At 40.9% G+C, this 18,571-nt stretch overlaps 1 protein-coding gene across 1 annotated transcript in view; it reads left to right on the top strand.

Moving 5' to 3' along the window:
* Nucleotides 1-18,571, top strand: part of FAM204A (family with sequence similarity 204 member A) — a 781,024-nt gene that overhangs the window by 180,881 nt on the left and 581,572 nt on the right. The gene's annotated exons all lie outside the window — the stretch shown is intronic.

Below are 18,571 nucleotides of genomic sequence, written 5' to 3'. Positions count from 1 at the left end.
TCAAAAAATAAGATGCACAGCGCCTCACACTTAGTGAGAACTAATAAACGTCTGTTATAATTAGACAAGGGGCTGCAATTCAACATTGTTTCATTAAATAGAGAAAAATTTTAAAATTGTAAGCTGTCCTTATGTTTAATCCCAAGGAAATAAAGAATAGTCACACTTCTTATGTGTGTAGAAATTTATATAAGGAAACTCAGTTAATTCCTAAAACTACCCTCCTAGTGGGAGCAGTATTATTATACCCATTTTACAGATAAGGAAGATGAGTCTAAGAAAGATTCACTTATTCAATAAAAAACTTACATTAGAAGAAATAAAATTGTTCATGAACATGAAAACATAATCAAATTCACTAATAATCAAAGAGATGTATACAAAATACCAATGAGATATCACTTTTAATACATCAATTTTTTTCCTTATTGTTTTTGAATAAGATTACTCAAACTTAGGCAGTTGGAGTGAAATGAGAATTCTTATATACTACTTACTAGTAGGAATGTAATTTGGTACAGCCCTTCTGGAGAGCAATTCGGTGATGTGATTCATGAGATTTAAATTCATGTTCATACCTTTTGGTACAATATTTGCATCTCTTAAACTCTATGCCAAAGAATTAACATAAAATGTCAGTAAAGATTGACACACAAAGATGTTTAACAAGTGTTATTTATAACAGCAAAAAAGAGAAAGAAACCCTTTAAATGGTCAGCAATAGACCAATGATTAAGTACATTTCACATAATATTATACAACTGTTAAATGTGATGTTTATTAAAGCATGGGGAAGGGCTGGTATGATGACACTGAGTGAAAAACAAGGTACAAAATTATAGATACAGTATTATTACTGTATCTATATTAAGAAATCATAGAAAAATTAAGGATATACTTACATATTATAGTTATTAAACTAGATGATTCCTTTTATCCACTTTATACGCTTCTTTACCTTCAGTCATTCTAAAATGAACGTGCATTGATTTAGAATTAGAAAAAGTAACATGAATCTTGTCCAGCACATAATCCAGGGCAGAGCCAAGATTTAAATCAGGCCCATGAGACACCGAAGCTGCATTTTTTCTACCACATCCGGGATCTCAAAGTCAGAAGCTACAGGAATTATCAGGTATGCTCAATGAGCTAAGGGGGATAGTGTGTGAGCCCTAGGAAATGGTGGGGCTTTTGGGGCCCCGGAGGCCATGTGCTCCCCCTACATGGGGTGGCCACTCCTCTCTTCCATGGGGATCTCTGCCATGGGGAGAAGGCAGGCCCAGTGTTGACAGATCTTTGGATTTTTTAAGAAAAGCCAGAAACTCAACTTTGAATGTTAAATGTTGATAACTAATTCAAAATATTTGAAAGTACCATGCAGGCTACAAGAAGCCGATTTGGAATATCTGCTCTATATCACACTCCCCTCCCTGCAGCCAGGTTTCTGTCACCTGGGTGAATCAGTCACATATCCTCGCCCTGTTCCCTTAGGTCCAAGCCATGCCAAGTAAGCCCCATATCCAAACCTCCGGCAAGGTGCAATGAGCTTTGATCGAATCACTTACATGTGACGCACCATAAAAGGGAAACTGACTTCAAACCATTTTTCATAATACTATTTCCCTGAGACATGGTTTAATCCCAACTTTAAATTTAATCAGAAGTAAAAAGTGATGACACGGCCCAGGCAATCATTTAATCACAAAGTAGAAGGGGACATTTTTCTGGGTAGAAAGTTCGGGCATCAGTATCTTTTCCCTGAATGATACTTTACTTTACAGGTCATATCATGTCATAGATGAACAAAGACAGAATCAGGTGGAATCTCGTATATACAAAAAAGATGCCTGGTAAAATTCCGGGAGAAAAAAATAAGCATTCTTGCAAAAATGTTTACATGGCTACAATTGAAATGCCTAGCCAAGCATAAAAATGTTATGCTTCTGGGAAAATCTCACCCTCTGTTTATGCACCTGCTTTCTCAATTTTTGTTCTGAGTTTTAATTAAAAAGTTAGAATCTGTCCCTTTCCCCCAACCTGTAACAACAAGGACCTGATGGAATCAGTAGCATTTTCTATAATGTAGGAGAGGGTCTTTGCCTACTTTTACCCGGTAAATCTCAATTCACTGGCAGAGAACTTTGCAAATATTTTGTAGACTGAAATGTTTAGGCGTTTTCCAAGATAAATTATTTGCTAATATCCCAAATGACCCTCTGTAGGTACAGGCTGCTGCTTTTCTTCCTCTGGCGTAGTGCTTTTATCTTGACAAGATTGTGACAAAGGATTCATTGGACCCATTTTATTCTTCAAATGTTGAACTCTCAGGAAATTCACTAGTTCCACTTCTAATCATAGAGCTAAACTGGCAAGTGGGCAGTTAGCAAAGTCGACCGCACATCTGCAAATATCAAATGTCTGCGAACAAGACGAAGAATGCTCTCTCTCCTTTCTGGTCAGATGGTTTCATTTAAGATCCAAAGGGTCAAGGGTCACAGCATGACCTCATCAAATTAGACCCAACTGAGAGAGGTGTTTAGCACAACAGAAAGGAAATAATCTGAAGGACATTAAATGCAAATGAATTGCCATCTGCAAACTTCAAAAAACACCTAAAAAAATAAATCTCCCACTTAGAGCCGAAACCTTGCCTCCTTCCCTCGTCCAGAGTGGACACAGAAGTTTGTTCTTGTAGCCTCCTGACAATCCCTCAACCTGCCAAAGTCCATTTGCATTTAATATTCCCTTCTCATTTGTTTCTAGTTGAAAAATTTGACAGTGATCTCTGAGGAACAAGAAGAGGGAAGTTCAAGCATGAATATTACTCCTTTGCCTCTTGTGTCTGGGTGATCAAATTGGTCACAGGAACCTTTGATTTCTAAAACTAGAAGCCTGTCACTTTGGGGCAAATTTGTGTGACCATTAATGGGAGACTGTGTAAATTCATGGAGTGAAGCTATGAGACAGAGGTTCTGAGGGAGATGGGAACTATAGTTTATTTTTATTTATTTATTTATTTATTTATTTATTTATTTATTACTGTGTTGGGTCTTCCTTGCTGTGCAAGGGCTTTCTCTAGTTGCGGCGAGCGGGGGCAGCTCTTCCTTGCGGTGCGCAGGCTTCTCATTGCAGTGGCTTCTCTTGTTGCGGAGCACGGGCTCTAGAGACAGGCTCAGTAGTTGTGGCGCACAGGCTTAGTCGCTCCACGGCATGTGGGATCTTCCCGCACCAGGGCTCGAACCCCTGTCCCCTGCGTTGGCAGGCAGATTCTTAACCACTGTGCCACCAGGGAAGTCCCTATTTTTTATTTATTCAGAATATGCCGGGAACAGCGCAGGTCCTAGGGATATACGCTGCTAAGCCAGGCAGACATGGTCCCTGTCCTCACAGAGCTCATAGACAAAGAATGACTAGAAATTGTGACAAATACTGGTTCATCACAGTGGTCACTCAGAAATACCCAAACATCACCCAGGCGGCCTTCTCCTGCCCAGATCCAATCCAGACAGAGAGGAGAACAAAGCACAGTATGTGAGCCTTTGCTCTCGTCTAGGGCACAGGAGTCAGAAAGGCCCTTGCGTGATAGTGCTGCCGGCCCTGTCGGCCCTGCCAGGAGCATGACCTGTGCAGGACCCCTCGCCTGTGCCTGTCTGGCCCTGGTTTCTTCATCAGGCTGATAAGATCGGAGTAGGGCTGTTCTATTTGTACAGAACTTTCTAACAACATAGACTTCTGGCAAAATCCAGCCAACAGCTCCATGAGGTGAGCTTCTCTTTAGTGGCTCTGTTCCAGAAAGGGGTGGAAAACCAGTAGCTAGGAATGCTGGGGCACATGGGTGCGGGTAGATGACAGCTAAAGCCAGGTCCAGTTTCAGCATCACAGAAGACTGAGAGAGGGTTTGGTTTTGTTTTTCAGTTGTAAAACTATGATCCTATTCATTTTAATTAAAATCACTGTGAACATGTCACCCACGTTACATTAGGGAAAGACTCTCATTTTCTTAAAGACATCAGGTGGGTGGTGCTTCCTGGAGTCATTCATGGGTATGAACCTGAGTAACTTAAAACCAGCATCCCCTTTGACAAAATGTAAAGGTCCTTGAGAGACTATGCCTAATAAGTTCTTCAGACATCCTCCGATGCCTCTCAGGGGACCGACATGATCAATAAACACTTGTGATTTTGATCAAGGTCTGTGAGGTTTCTCCTGGTGATGTGTAGGGCTTGTCCTTGGGGCACTGCTGTCACACACAACAGTGGGAACTGGGAGCCCGTAGGGTCAATGGCTCTGTCACTTGCAGGCTGTTTTATCTTAGGCAAATTCCCTAAGGTTTCTGAAACTCAGTTTTATTATTTATAAATGCAACTGTAAAAAAAATTGGCCTGCAAGGATTTTATAACTGTAGAAATTAGAGGGTCTACCATGGTTCCTTATCAATGTTGGGCACCACGTTTCCCTTGAATTACGAGGAAGAAATACTGGAAATGGGAAGAGCGATCTTCTCGCATCAAGACTCTTAGGTGTCCTTTTGTTGCCAAAGCGATCTGAGGCTTGAACAATGATCAAATGTGCTTCAGAGATAATAATAACCTCACAGTTCTGCCTCATTTTTTTTTTTCCTTCAGAACTGTATAGAAGGCAAGAAGAGATCAAGATTCATCAGAAAAAGTGAAAAAAAAAAAAAAAAAGATTACTGTCCTGAGCAGTGTCTTGTTTGCCCACTGACCAGGGTCCACATCCATTACATCATAGTAACTTATTCCTTAGAACTTGCTAATTTATCCTGCGAAAGAATCTGAGGGTCAGAAAGAGAGAAGTCTATAGATGCCATGGAGATAAATGTGAGAGACAGGGGGTGGTTCCCTTGATGATTTCACCACCACAACATTTGGGTACGTAGGATCTTGGTTTTCACATAGCAGTTTTTGCTAAGACCCGTGCCAGGAACACAGACAGCCATGCGTGCTGTGCGGGTACACAGAACAGGGAAGGGGACAGCAGGGCAGTGCCAGGAGCAGAGGGGAGGAGAAGAAGGTGTGGTCGGAGAGCAAGAAGGACCCCCCCCCCCAAGCTCTACTTGGGGGCTCAGTTCACTCATCAAAACAAGAAAAGGACTGAACCAGAGGCCCTCCAAAGACTTGGTAATGATACAGTGGAAAATTCACAGGCTTGGGCGGCGGAGGGTCTGGGTCTGGAGAAGCAGCCCTATCGTGCACGGGTTATGTGATGTTCTACAAGTCACTTTCACCTCTCTGAGCCTTGTTTCTCTCATCTGTAAAATATACCACTAGTCCTGTCTCACAGGGCTGTAGAGAGGGTTAAGTGAGTAAATCAAGGTGGCAATCCTTCGTTAAGTGCTGTACCAACGTCAACTTGTTTGTGGACCCAGAAGTGAAGGGAAGGAATGAGGGAGCAGAAACTGTGCCCTGAAGTATACCAGTGGTTTCTCTCTAGTAAGATGGATATGAAATATTAGTAGTTAAAACTGGCTTCCCTGGAGCTAATGCGCTATATTCCAGTAGTTTTCATCTCTAAGCATTTTTTTTTTTTTGCGGTACGCAGGTCTCTCACTGTTGTGGCCTCTCCCGTTGCGGAGCACAGGCTCCGGACGCGCAGGCTCAGCGGCCCTGGCTCATGGGCCCAGCCGCTCCATGGCACGTGGGATCCTCCTGGACCGGGGCACGAACCCATGTCCCCTGCATCGGCAGGCGGACTCTCAACCACTGCGCCACCAGGGAAGCCCTAAGCATTTTTAATGCATCAATAGATAAGAGCAGCCAGATGGAAAAATCTAGACCCGGCTGACAAATAAAGGGACTGGATATCCACGACGGTGTTTCGGCCCTTGCGGATGAGACACAAAAATACGTCCCATGTTGCTGGGGATCAAATATTGCAATACATTTTTGGAGCCAGTGGTGGTATAGGGTAACTTCATCATCCTGGTGCTTGCTAGGAAAGGAGACGGAGGACCTGGGCATGCGGCCTGACTGCCACCTTCTTGGATTTGGGGATGAGGACACCTCATTCATCTTATGTCATTTCAGAGAATGGCCAATCGCCTCCCTGCCTTGGAACTGGGTCAGGGAGCCGTGGTCCAAAGAGGCATCTGTTAGTGGCAAGAAAGCAGTCAGTGCGTGGAGCAGGGGATTTATGAATTTGAGGCCAGGAACGCTGGGCGTGGGGCGCACATCTGGCCACAAGATGCTTTCTGGCCGCCTCGTGAATGAAGAGGTTTGGTCAAAGGAGGTCACGGCGGGTTCAGTGGGATTGTGAAGGGTGGCGGGTGCGGTGAAAGTAAACAAGGTGCCCTCATGGCTTCAGGCTTCCCCGGAGGCAAGCGGAGCAGAGGGCTGTGCTCGTATTTATCTTCAACATCGCTGCACTACTTCTAAGCTCTTGGAAATCCAAAGCTGAAAAATCGCTCTCATCTATCGAGATTGAAAGTTCTGTATGAGGACAGCGACAGCTGAGATGCTGCCTAAATAAAAGAATACTGCTCTAAAGTAGTTACTAAAAGGGTTAAAGGAAAAATGTATCCCTATGCTATCAATCCTACAAAGTAAGTCGGCAATCAATTCCACGTAATTTCTGCATAATAACTATCGCTGTTTTCCTAGATTAATTGAAAACATTACATTGGTAAAGCTTTAAGTGAATTTCATAGGGTTTTCTTTGGGTTTTTTTTGGGGGGTGGGTAGCAGAAGACAGCTCTGTTATATACAGAAGATAGACCTACTGTCTATAGAAAACAGAAGACAGATCAACTCATTTTTGAGAACTATAAAAATAAGAGTCTTTCAATGAGATAGAAAGGACTTTTTATTAAGGCAGAAAAAAGTCATGTTCTCCTGGTATTTCTTGTACAGGAGCATTGGGTGTGGTTTTCTATGTCCACCATAGTCTGGCGCAGTATGTGTCTCTTATACCGATTTCTGTGGATTGCATCACCAAATGGAAGCCTAGCTGTAGTTCCACCTGGACAGACATGCCTGGCTACATATGCAACTTCAGCCTAATGCTAAGCTTTCCCATCAAGTATTCCCTCTTGAGGAACGAAAAAAAAAAAAAAAAAAAAGAGTAACACTGAAGAGGAGATAATGTAATATTGTCTGTAATTTTAAGCAGCTTTTTATTTATTTATTTTTGCGGTGTGCGGGCCTCTCACTGTTGTGGCCTCTCCCGTTGCGGAGCACAGGCTCCAGACGCGCAGGCTCAGCGGCCATGGCTCACGGGCCCAGCCGCTCCGCGGCATGTGGGATCCTCCTGGACCGGGGCCCGAACCCATGTCCCCTGCATCGGCAGGCGGACTCTCAACCAATGTGCCACCAGGGAAGCCCTAAGCAGCTTTTTAAAGAGACACTTTATTGAATGTCATCAATTAACTAAACGTACAAATATGTAAGCTTTCAAAATCTATCTTGTTAAGTCTTGAGTGATAGATTTTCATCACAAAGATATATGAAATTTTTAAGCTCAAATAATTTATGTGTTTTAACTTAAGACATCTGTTTTTCATCTGACTAGTTAAAATACCTTCTGTACAATATTTAGATTTTTTTTTTTACTCAGCATCATTTAGTTAGACCATCTTTTGAGTTTGAGAAATTTAAAAAGTCCCAATACACTGAATGTATAAATCATTAAAAAAATGCAAATTGACAATTCTGTCCTGTCACACCACATCATTCCCCGAGCTGCAGGGCTGAGTTCTCAAGAGAGATCATTCGTTAGGTCCATAAAACTGTTCTCTTCCTCAACAACAGGAGAACAGAAAACTAGTTCAGATTTTTACAAAGTTATCTTTCCTTCATTTGTGCCTCTTGAGTTTGCTTTACCTCTTTAGATTCAAGCCCTTCTACAGAAGGCAATAACATGTAATCAACATGTACAAGCACCCCACAGGGTACCAGGCCTTATTCTTGGTACCGCAGCGGAGTATGAATAAGACACGGTTAAGTCATCAAGGAGCTTATAATTTACTAAGGGAGACAAAGATGTACATAATTCATCTAATAATGGCCACATGTAGTAAGTGCTTTGATAAGGCCACAAGGAAAAATGGGAGTATGACTCAAGAAGAGATTAATTCAAGTGTGGAAGGGGGAGTAAAGGAGGAGAAGTCATCTGAGCCAGGGTTTGAAGGGTGGTCAGTAGGGGATGCACATTCCAAAATGAAAGACTGTAATGAGCACAGAGGACTAAAGTGATGGGGACAGGACAGCTTACAGTGTTTTGTACAGCGTGTACAAAGAATCAGAAGAAGACGGTTGTGGTTGGTGCTTGGAAGTACATTTGGGAGAGTTGTAGTGAAGGATAAAGTTTGAAAGACACTTTGGGTCAGAATAAGGAAAGACATGAATAACATATTAAGGAGTTTCAAGTTTATTTTAGGTAATAGGGGAGGATGGGTATTGAAGGTTTTTAGGCATAAAAATTACATGACCGTATCTGCACTTAGGAGGCTAACCCTGGCCAACAGTGCAGCAGATGAGTTAGAAGAGAAATACACTGGAGACAGAGACCAGTTAAGAGCATATTGCACTGTCTAAGTAGAAATTTAAAAAATGACCTGAATTAAGATAGCAGAAGAGGACATGGGAAGATATTTCAGATCTTGAAGGAGATGGATGGAAGGATAACATAGAGACCTATTAGATGCTGGAAAAGGAGAGATCAGAGATGATTCCCAGCTTTCACATGGAAGGAACGAGAGCATGGTTTTACCATCAACTGAAATAAGTGAGGCTGTTAAGGAAAAACTCCTAAAACCGTAAAGAAGTTAAAAAAATTATTTCATGCCTTTTCAATGTCCTATTGGAGAATTGTCTAACAATCCCTGATTCTTGAGGGAAATGTAATTTTGTTTGACTTACTCTTTTTTATTGATTAGGGCCCAGAATAAGGAAATTATGTTAACTTTTTTAGTCTTTTGTAAGTTGCAAGTGATTTTTGTGTGGTAGAGATACAAATGATTTCTGTCCATTGGAAAAGGAAAAACCTAAAGGTCATGGTTGTGTTGACCTATAGGACATTAAACAGTTTTGCATCTGACTTAGTAATCTTATTTCAGCATTTTTTTTTCATATCCTCTTTGAACCAGCTTTGCCATCTTGTAGTTCCCTCATTAATTATTTATATAAACACTTGACACATGCTCACTATATAGTAGTATTATGTATTTTTATGAAAAATATGTTTTTAACTTCTTGATAATTATACATTGAGAGGGCCTAACTTATAACATGGAAATACCAAGGCTCTCCTTGTGTTAACAAAACAATGTATTAAAATTACCCCAAATGAGGATGTTTAACAGCAGACAAAGTATGACAGACAAGTATATTTTGGTTGGAAAGATAGCGTATCTTAAGTACTTCGATGTTCCAAAACCCTACACGTGGCTCACTTAAAAATATTTCCCATTAGTGCAATTTATCACCCTCCAGTATTGCAGTGATGTTAGCCACATTTTAGCCCACATCTTTTATTATTTATTTAAGATAAATTTCCAGGATAGAATTGCCTGTGTGAAGGGTATGCACATTTTTCTAAGGCTTTTGATATGAATTATCAAAATGAACTACAGTTTATATTCCTATCAAACGGGCTATGTGAATACTCATATTCTTGAAAAGTTGGCAATAATGAGAATTGTCTTTTCTTTCTTTAATCTATACCAATTTTATAATAAAAAATGGTTTAAGGTATGTCAGCTGACATAGAGAAAACCTCACCTACTCCAAGCATATTATTTAAAAGCTGATAAAATAAAAATAATAAATGCATAATTGAGCCAGACACTAATAAAGGAAAGCACCGGAACCAGTTCTCACCAACACAGCAGCGAGTAAAAGCAGCAGCTGAGGAGCTCATGGGAATGGGAAGTGGGCATGGCTGGGGAGGGAGCTTCAGTGTTGTCTCTGGAAGGCAAGTGTAAAGTACAGGCCATCAGCATACCCAGAGTTTGAATGATGCTATGTGCATAAGGCAGGAGTTTCCCATATAATGCGATGTGGGAAACTTTCTTATCCCTCCCTTGAAAGAGGGATAAGAAAGTTTCCCACAAGCCCATGAGATAGTCAGTAAGCACATCAGAATGTGGGACCATGGTGGGAAATAATGTCACCGTCAGTAATTAGAACAAGTCTGTCTCACCCACCACTGTGGTGTCAGACTTCGTGCACCAATGTGGGAAAGGCATTCTTTTTTTTAAAATATTTATTTATTTGTGTGCACCAGGTCTTAGCTGCTGCACATGGGATCTTTGTTGCGGCACACGAGATCTTCCTTGCGGCATGTGGGATCTTTTAGTTGCATCATGCGGACTCTGGGTTGTGGCATGTGGGATCTAGTTCCCTGATCAGGGATTGAACCTGGGCCCCCTGCATTGAAGCGTGGACTCTTAGCCACTGGACCACCAGGGAAGTCCCCGGGAAAGGCATACTTACTGAAAATTAATTTAAAAAGTGATCCTGGACTAGCAAAACCTGTAGGAACCTACAGAAATGAGAGTGAAACCACTATGTAGGAATGCTTTTACAAACTAGGTAATGAGACTTCAAGGAAAACAACCACTGCTAAAGATGAGCTCACAATGGAAAATTACAAACCATATGAGGAAACCAACCACCATGGAGGAGAGTCAGGACACATAATAATGGAAAACATGTACTCCACATACTGGATATAAGAGAATAATTTGAAATAGTCTTTAGAATATTTAAAATGTTAAGGAAGTAAAAAAAGAAGCCATAATACAGGAGCATAACACTATTAAAAAAGAGAGAGGGAAAGCTAGTTTGAAAACTGACCAAAATAGAATTTTCAAACACATGTAGAGTCTGGATCTCACCACCAACATTGTGCCAGTGTACCATAAAAATAATAAATACTTGTTGAATGAGAAAAAAACCAATTTACAATATAAATGGTATATTAGACACAGCTATACTAAAACTCATATCCAGAAATTGATAGCATACAACTCAGTTATCTGATCTCAAAGCAATTAAGTCATAAGTCAAGTACAAAAAGATGGTTTCAAAAATTGGAAATGAGGGCTTCCCTGGTGGCGCAGTTGTTGAGAGTCCGCCTGCCAATGCAGGGGATGCGGGTTCGTGCCCCGGTTCGGGAAGATTCCACATGCCGCGGAGCGGCTGGGCCCGTGAGCCATGGCCGCAGAGCCTGCGCGTCCAGAGCCTGTGCTCCGCAACGGGAGAGGCCACGGCGGTGAGAGGCCCGCGTACCGCAAAAATTGGAAATGAAAAACCAATCCCAATTGTAAATCAGATATAGATTACAGAAGAAATCACAATGGAGATTATGAAATATTTAGATCTAAATAATAGCAAAATTCTCCATATGAAAATATTTGGGATGCAGCTTAAAGAGTTACTTAGAGTATCTTTTTGTGACTGGCTTATTTCTCTTAGCATAATGTTCTCGAGTTTCATCCATGTGGAGCAATGTATCAGAATTTCCTTCCTTTCTAAGGTTGAATAATATTTAATTGTGTGCATATGTATATATATACTCACACATATATAATTATACATACATAGATAGATATATTAAATATACACATATAATTATACATATAGTTAATATTATATATATATACACACACACACATACACCCCATATTTTGCTTATCTATTCATCCATGAGGGACACTTGGGTTGCTTTCACGTTTTATTGTCTCATTTATGAATTGTAGACCTACTCAGCATCCCTAAGAAAGAGATTTGATTTTATTTATGTCTGAACTGTTAAAATAGCTGAAAAATAAAATTACGACTGAGTTAGAGGGCTGAATCCCAAATCTCATTCAGAAGTACCTAAGGACACCCCTTACTCCGTTCCCATATACCACAAGAATGGCCTGAGTGTTGAATGTTCATAGTCAGAATCCTGAGGTATGCGTGGCCCTTTTTTTCTGAATGAACTTGAGATTAATTTCTATTAAAAGATTAACAACTCAAATTTCGTTAAATTCTATATTTTGAATCTGTGAATCATATTGTTTAAGAAACACTTAATCATTTTATTTTATTGTTTTGGATTAGCTGTTTAAAGACAAAAGACTTGAGGTTCCAATTATTGCTGCCAAAAATTAATTTAAGTAAACTAATTGACTACATGCTGTAAGCTACGTATAGTCTTGGTGTTTAAATAATTCAATTCCTTGCAAAAGTGGGTGTGAGCTTTGTACCCTCTTATAAAACAATGCTAGATCAATCCATTACTCACTGAGCATCTATCCAGTTAAGCTCTGTTCTGGCACTGGGTGTGCCCATAGTCCAAACGATTATCTTTCACACATAACAGGTGCTCGAGAAATACTTGCTTTTGACCTGTGGAGGACACAAACCAAACCAAGACTCAGCTTTACTATCAAGGAGTGAATATTGGGAAGACAAAGCTTATGAGAAATATAAAAGACCAGATTTGATTAATACTCAAACAAATGACTCAGGCCGTGAGTTCAGAGGGCAGAGAGTAGAAGCACTATGGATGCAAAGGTCTGGGAAATCTTCTTGGAAAAGAAACAAACTGATCAAGCTAAGTGTCCTTGGCTTGGAAGGAAGGATAAGAGAAAGGAATGGGAGGAAAGGAAAGAGAAAACATGGGGAGAGGAAATAACATGACATTCGGTACTTAGTACACATACTCTTTATGCTGTTTGCTATTTTTTATGCGTCTATGATTTGAATCTCCAACTGAGGGGAGGAACAGTACATAAAGATGATGATGATAATGATGGTGACAGTGATACCTACTGAGCTCTTACTATGACACAGGGACCCAAATGAGCACTTTACATGTATTATCTCATCTAATCTTCACAAGAATTCTATCAGGAAGTACACATAAAAGAGGTCCAAACAGCTTAGGTAAAATGCTCTAATCATATAATTAGAAAAACACAAAGCATGGGCCTGAATACAAACCATCAGGGTTCCAGGGCCCATGGTCTCTCGTTGAGTGGTTCTCCTTTGCATTTCCTAAAGCTGTTAACACGGGGCTTAACCACAAGGGGTGCCTGGTGGATTTTCATCTGTGAAATTCTGAGTTACTGAAGCTAAGGGTGTTTGGTGGAAAGCAATACAAAGGGAAAAAAGCCAAAGAAGGGGGGTTCCAGAATCTGGAGGACGTTGAAGGCGGAGTTGAGGAATTTAGGGAATAAGGAACCTTCGATGATTTTGAATCTAAATTTGCATGAAAGTCTGCCTCTTCGTCCTCAGCTGTGCCATTCAATTTTCCACCTTAGAGACTACTCTTTGCCTCCATATAAAAGAAGGAGAAACAAGAAATCTACTTTGCACGAATAACAATAATAACAGCTGCTCTTAGTGGGGTGGCCCTTCCTGTTTTCCCAAGCATTTCACTGCAGTGTCCTGAGCAGGTCTGTCCATTTCTAACAGCCTGTTTGTATGTTGGGCAGAGGCCAAGGAAGTTAGGGAGAACTGATTTTCTGTGGGACATGCCATTGAAACCAAAATATGGAGGAGAAGCAAGAGTTAGGCAGGCCAAAGAGGTGTGTGTGTGTGTGTGTGTGTGTGTGTGTGTGTGTGTGTGTGTGAGAGAGAGAGAGAGAGAGAGAGAGAGAGAGAGAGAGATGGAGAGATGGAGAGATGGAGAGAGAGCTGTTCAGAGGTAGGAGCAGTGGCAGATGTAGGGAGATAAAGGATGAGGGTGTTCCAAGCTAGGGGAAAAGTCTATGCAAAGACCTGGGCATGAGGTAGAGCCTAGTGTTTTCAAGGAAAGTCAAGTGTGTGGCCTTGCAGAGAGCAAAGATGAGAGTGGCTTGAAAGTGAACGATTGGGTCCATGGGTCTGCCATCTACAGGCCTTATAAACCACATGAAAGGGTTTGGAATTGATTCCCCATGTAATGGGAAGGCACCGACCGGCTTCAGGCTGGGATGACATGATCCGATTTGCATTTTTGAGCATGGCTGGCTATTGAATGGAGAATGGCTGGAGAAAGGCGTGAATGGAGGTTTGGGGACCAGGCAGAAGGTGGTCTGTCATTCAGGGGAGAGATGTTGGGCGCAGAGGGGAAGGGAGGAATGGATGGAACCCAGAGAAGGCTAGAATCAATAGGAAGTGATGACAGATGACATGGGCGAGGGGGTCCTTGCTGTCTGCCAGGCTTCTGGCTCCAGCAGTTGGATTTTCACTCTTCTCACACCTCACTGTTTGCATGATTTCCCCACCTTCCTACTGCATACAGGAGAGATCTACCCAGAAACGTGGAGCAGGAAGGTGGGCCATTTGCCGAAGAATTCATTCTTGCTGTAATATTAACTATCAATAGTTTCCTCTGGCAGTCCCTAAAAATTCTTATTCAAGAATTTATAGTCCAAGAAATGAGAATATTTTGTGCTTCCCTTTCAAAGGGCCCTTCACAGTGCAGAGACTTACTGAAAACAAGCTTCAAACATTCCTGGTGTCCTTCCATCCATTGAGATCAAAGTCCTCAAGAGTCATTGGCTTGGGTTATAATGACCACTCAGAGTTTAGGTAAAAATTAATGAAACACATATTTTGGTTCAATGTAAGGAAGGACTTTTCAAAGAGGAAATGAGCTGCCTCAGGGGCACGCATTACTCACATCTAAGACTCAGCTCAAACATCACCTCTCAAGATGCCAGCCCTGAGTCCTCTGGGCAGAGGCCATTATTCCAGCCTCGATGCCCCAGTGCATTGTGTCCTTCTCCACTGTAATGTTCACCTCCTCTTACTACATCTCATTACAAAAGACTGTCAACTCCTAGTCTTTTCCATGATTTTGGTCTGACGTGTGGAAGGCACTCAAATATTGAATGGCTGAGTGAATGAATGAACAATGTGAGAGGTTTTTAGAGGTTGGGTGATGATACGGCTGTGAGTTGAGGAGATTCAAGTGAACATTTAAGGAGTTGGATTATAAGACTTTTAAGATACTTTCTATAAAAATCACACCCTTCTTAGCCATGAACAGCCTCCACTTTTTACCTGAAGCCCTCAATCCTCATGATCATGGGCCAATGCCTCAGGAATTCGTGCTGAGCCTGAATCTTTCCACCTCGTGTCCCCCACTTATACAGCTTTCACTTCGCAATTGGCTTTCATTTCTGACTCAGATCTGGCCATCAGGACAGACCTTTTCAGTTCTTACAAGGGGTGCCGGGGACACTGTTTTCCCTCTTCCTTCCTCTATACTCTCCAGCCAAGGACTAGGTTCCCCCAAGACATAAACCTAGTCTCAGCATAGACAATCCAGGTGAGGGCCCCAGAGCTCTCCTAAGAGTGGGGTTTAAATACATTTCACATCATAGTCTCTGACTGCTTCATCAGGATGGATGGATGTTTTGTTGAGAATGCTTAATTAACCCTCAAGTCTTGTGCTTGGTTCCTCTGTAAAAGTTTCCCTACGAATATTACAGGAAAATGCAGCAGAAGATGTATTTTGTGGCATAACCAGGTATATTAGTTTCCTGTGGCTATTGGAACAAATTATTAGAAACTGGGTGGCTTAAAATCAGAGGAATATATTCTCTTACAGTGCTGGAGGCCAGAAGTCGGAAATCAAGGTGTTGGCTGGGCCATGGTCCCTCTGAGAGTTCTAGAGGAAAATCTGCTCCTTGGCTCTTCTAGCTTCTGGTGGCTCTAGGCATTCCTTGGCTTGTGGCCTCATCACTCCAATCTCTGCCTCCATGATCAACGGTCTCTTCTTCTGTCTCAAAACTCCCTCTGCCTCTCTCTTACATGGATACATTTGATTGTATTTAAGGCCCACCCAGATAATCTAGGACACATTCCTCCTCTCAAGATCCTTAACTTCATATTTTTCCCACACAAGGAATATTCACTCATTTGCCATAAAGGATAATATTCACAGGTTCCAGTCAGGAACGAGGACATGGATATATCCTCTGGAAGACCTACTACACTATGTAAAACTTTGTCCTATCATTTTTGGAAGATGTTAATGTTATTGAGAAGCCCATTGTATACTAGAGATGGCAAGCCACTGAGAAAGCAGGTAAAGGATCCTGAGCCCAGAGAGGCTAAGTGACTTGCCAAAGGTCACCCAGTTGTAGAGCTAGAACCAGGAGGTCCGCAGGCATCCAGCCCAGGGAGCTTGAGTCCCATATTATGCAATAATCCCAGTAGAAATGTTATATATGTGCTCATTTAGTTTAAAAAATTAATCCCTATATTGAGTTTGTGCGGGTGACAGGGTGACCTTTTGAAAGGGAAGCCACTTGATACAAAGCAAGGCTGAAGCCATTTCATTTATTACCATCCCTCTGTCACTGGTAGGGAATAAAATGCACATGGCTTAATATCTCACCCTGTGGTACTTAAGAGTGATGTGAGCAAATTCTGTAGAATAAATTTGCAGAGAGAATGGAGCTTATCATTTTCATAGAAAAGTGAATCGAGGAGGCTTTGGAAATAAACCAATACAGGCTTGAACTGCAGTTCTTTCACTTCAGTGGTGGATCTCCAGGAAGGTGATTAACATCATCAGCAAATGGAGAAAATACCCACCATAGTGGGTTCAAATCTAAAAATCCATAAAGCACCGAGCACAAGTACTGGCACGTGGCAGACTCCTTATCAGCAATCGTAGTATTATTATCACCCCTATACTGATACATTGGAGGGGAGAGCCACGTACTTTCTAAGCAAATTATGTATGTCTATCTGAAAACAACAAGAAAAACATAAGATGATCTGAAAAAGACAAGAAAAACATGTGGAAATACTTCGAAACTCATTTTAACACACTGTTTGTTTATTTTTTTACCAAAGTTATAAAAATTTGGCTATTTTTGGAACTAAAATTATTTTCAAACTTCACAGGTCTTAAGTACTCTTGGGCCATATTTTATTCTCCCAAAATATGCAATGTTTACTTACGTCAACAAAACTTCACTGAACACTTAGCATGTGCAAAGAATTATACTGGGATTTACAAGTGGCAATTTTAAAATTATATTAAGAACAAAGAGCTATTTGACCAAATAAGTGAGTGTTCTAAACGTAACTGGACATTTAAGGATAGAACCACTTTGACAACACTGCGGAGCACATGACTTCCGTAGAAGTCCTCATTTCTGCTTTTACCTGCAATGGAATAAGGCAAGAATCACTATATTTAATAACATAGTCACTGGATCAAATCAGAAGCTTAGGCTAAAGACCACTGTATAACTTAACATAGTAAAGAATACAGTATGATTTTCAAAATAAGGTATGAAAATCAAAACAGAACAAAATTGGAAATACTTGAATTCATTTCAAAAGAGGCCATATGAAATAGCAAAGAGCACAGCTTTGGAGTCAGACAGCTGGGTTTGAAATCTGGTTTTGCCCCTCACCTTATGACTGAGGACATGTTACTTCTCTTTGCTGAGCCTCAATTTCCTCATCTGTAAAATGGGGATAAGGATGACTGTTTCACAGGACTGCTATGAAAAGTAGTGCTGAGGATTAGGCTTAGGGAGTATCAGGTACACAGTACGTGCTCAATAAATGCTGTCTATCTATGAAAAGAATCGGTAGCAGAGTTGACATCATTAAAAGAAGCATTAGACCACTGTTTGTGTCCAAATTTTTAACAGGCATCTCTCCTTATCATTTGTGTTCTATTTATTTGTGTTAGTCAAGATATACTGTTGCCAACTAGAAAGGTTTGTTTCATTGTTAGTCTCATTCATATATTCATTTCAGACATTAACGGAAGTGTAAATATCCTTACACACTTACCTATGCACCTACCACAGTGGACTTTCCTCTGAGCTCTTTGCACTAAAAAGCACACTCATCTAAATGTTAGGTCTAAAACACTCTGACATAGCTCCCCTCCTCTGACATTCTTCCCCTTTACACACCAAAAAGGAATCAGCCTGCATCGTTCACTATAAACCCTGGCAGGGAGGTCAGAATTTTCTTGGAGGAAAACATGCTCTTTCTTTTTTATAGTTTGAATTTGATGGAAGACAGCCCAAATGTTCAATACAATAGCTTGAGCTATTTTTTTCTGATAGAACCTACATTTCCAAGTGTGAGCTAATCCATATTTTCCCATGGTCCTTGGATAGAAATAAAATGGATAAATCAACAAATCTCATTTTGACCCATTCATTATAACAACCCTTTCATGAAAATGTATGCTAAAGTTATTCCAAAGGAAAAACCCAGTGGGCCTGAGGTACAGCTCCATCCATTCCCTTTTCATAATTGGTACTAATAAGAATTAGTAGCTTGTTTGTGTTTGGGGGCAGACCTAATGGAGAAATGAACACACTTGGGTAATAATGTAATGGGATTTTTAAAAAACTTATGGGAATTAAAAAAAAAATTACCCCAGGACCTATGCTCTGAATAAGGGAAAAATAAATTTCTGACTGCCTCCATTCTGTCACAAAAGTTGATGTACTGGCCAAAAATTCTGCCTAAGAATACAAACTGGAGCAAATTATAGGAAAAAATCAAATTGCAAAGCTTTTGCTCATGTTTTGCCTTGCTAAGGGTGTAGAATCTTTTGCGTAAGAAAATACCTTGATAGGTTT

This window comes from Orcinus orca, chromosome 14 (genome assembly GCF_937001465.1).
Source record: "Orcinus orca chromosome 14, mOrcOrc1.1, whole genome shotgun sequence".
In the NCBI taxonomy this organism is placed as follows: Eukaryota; Metazoa; Chordata; class Mammalia; order Artiodactyla; family Delphinidae; genus Orcinus; species Orcinus orca.
This window is presented reverse-complemented; position numbering and strand designations above follow the sequence as displayed.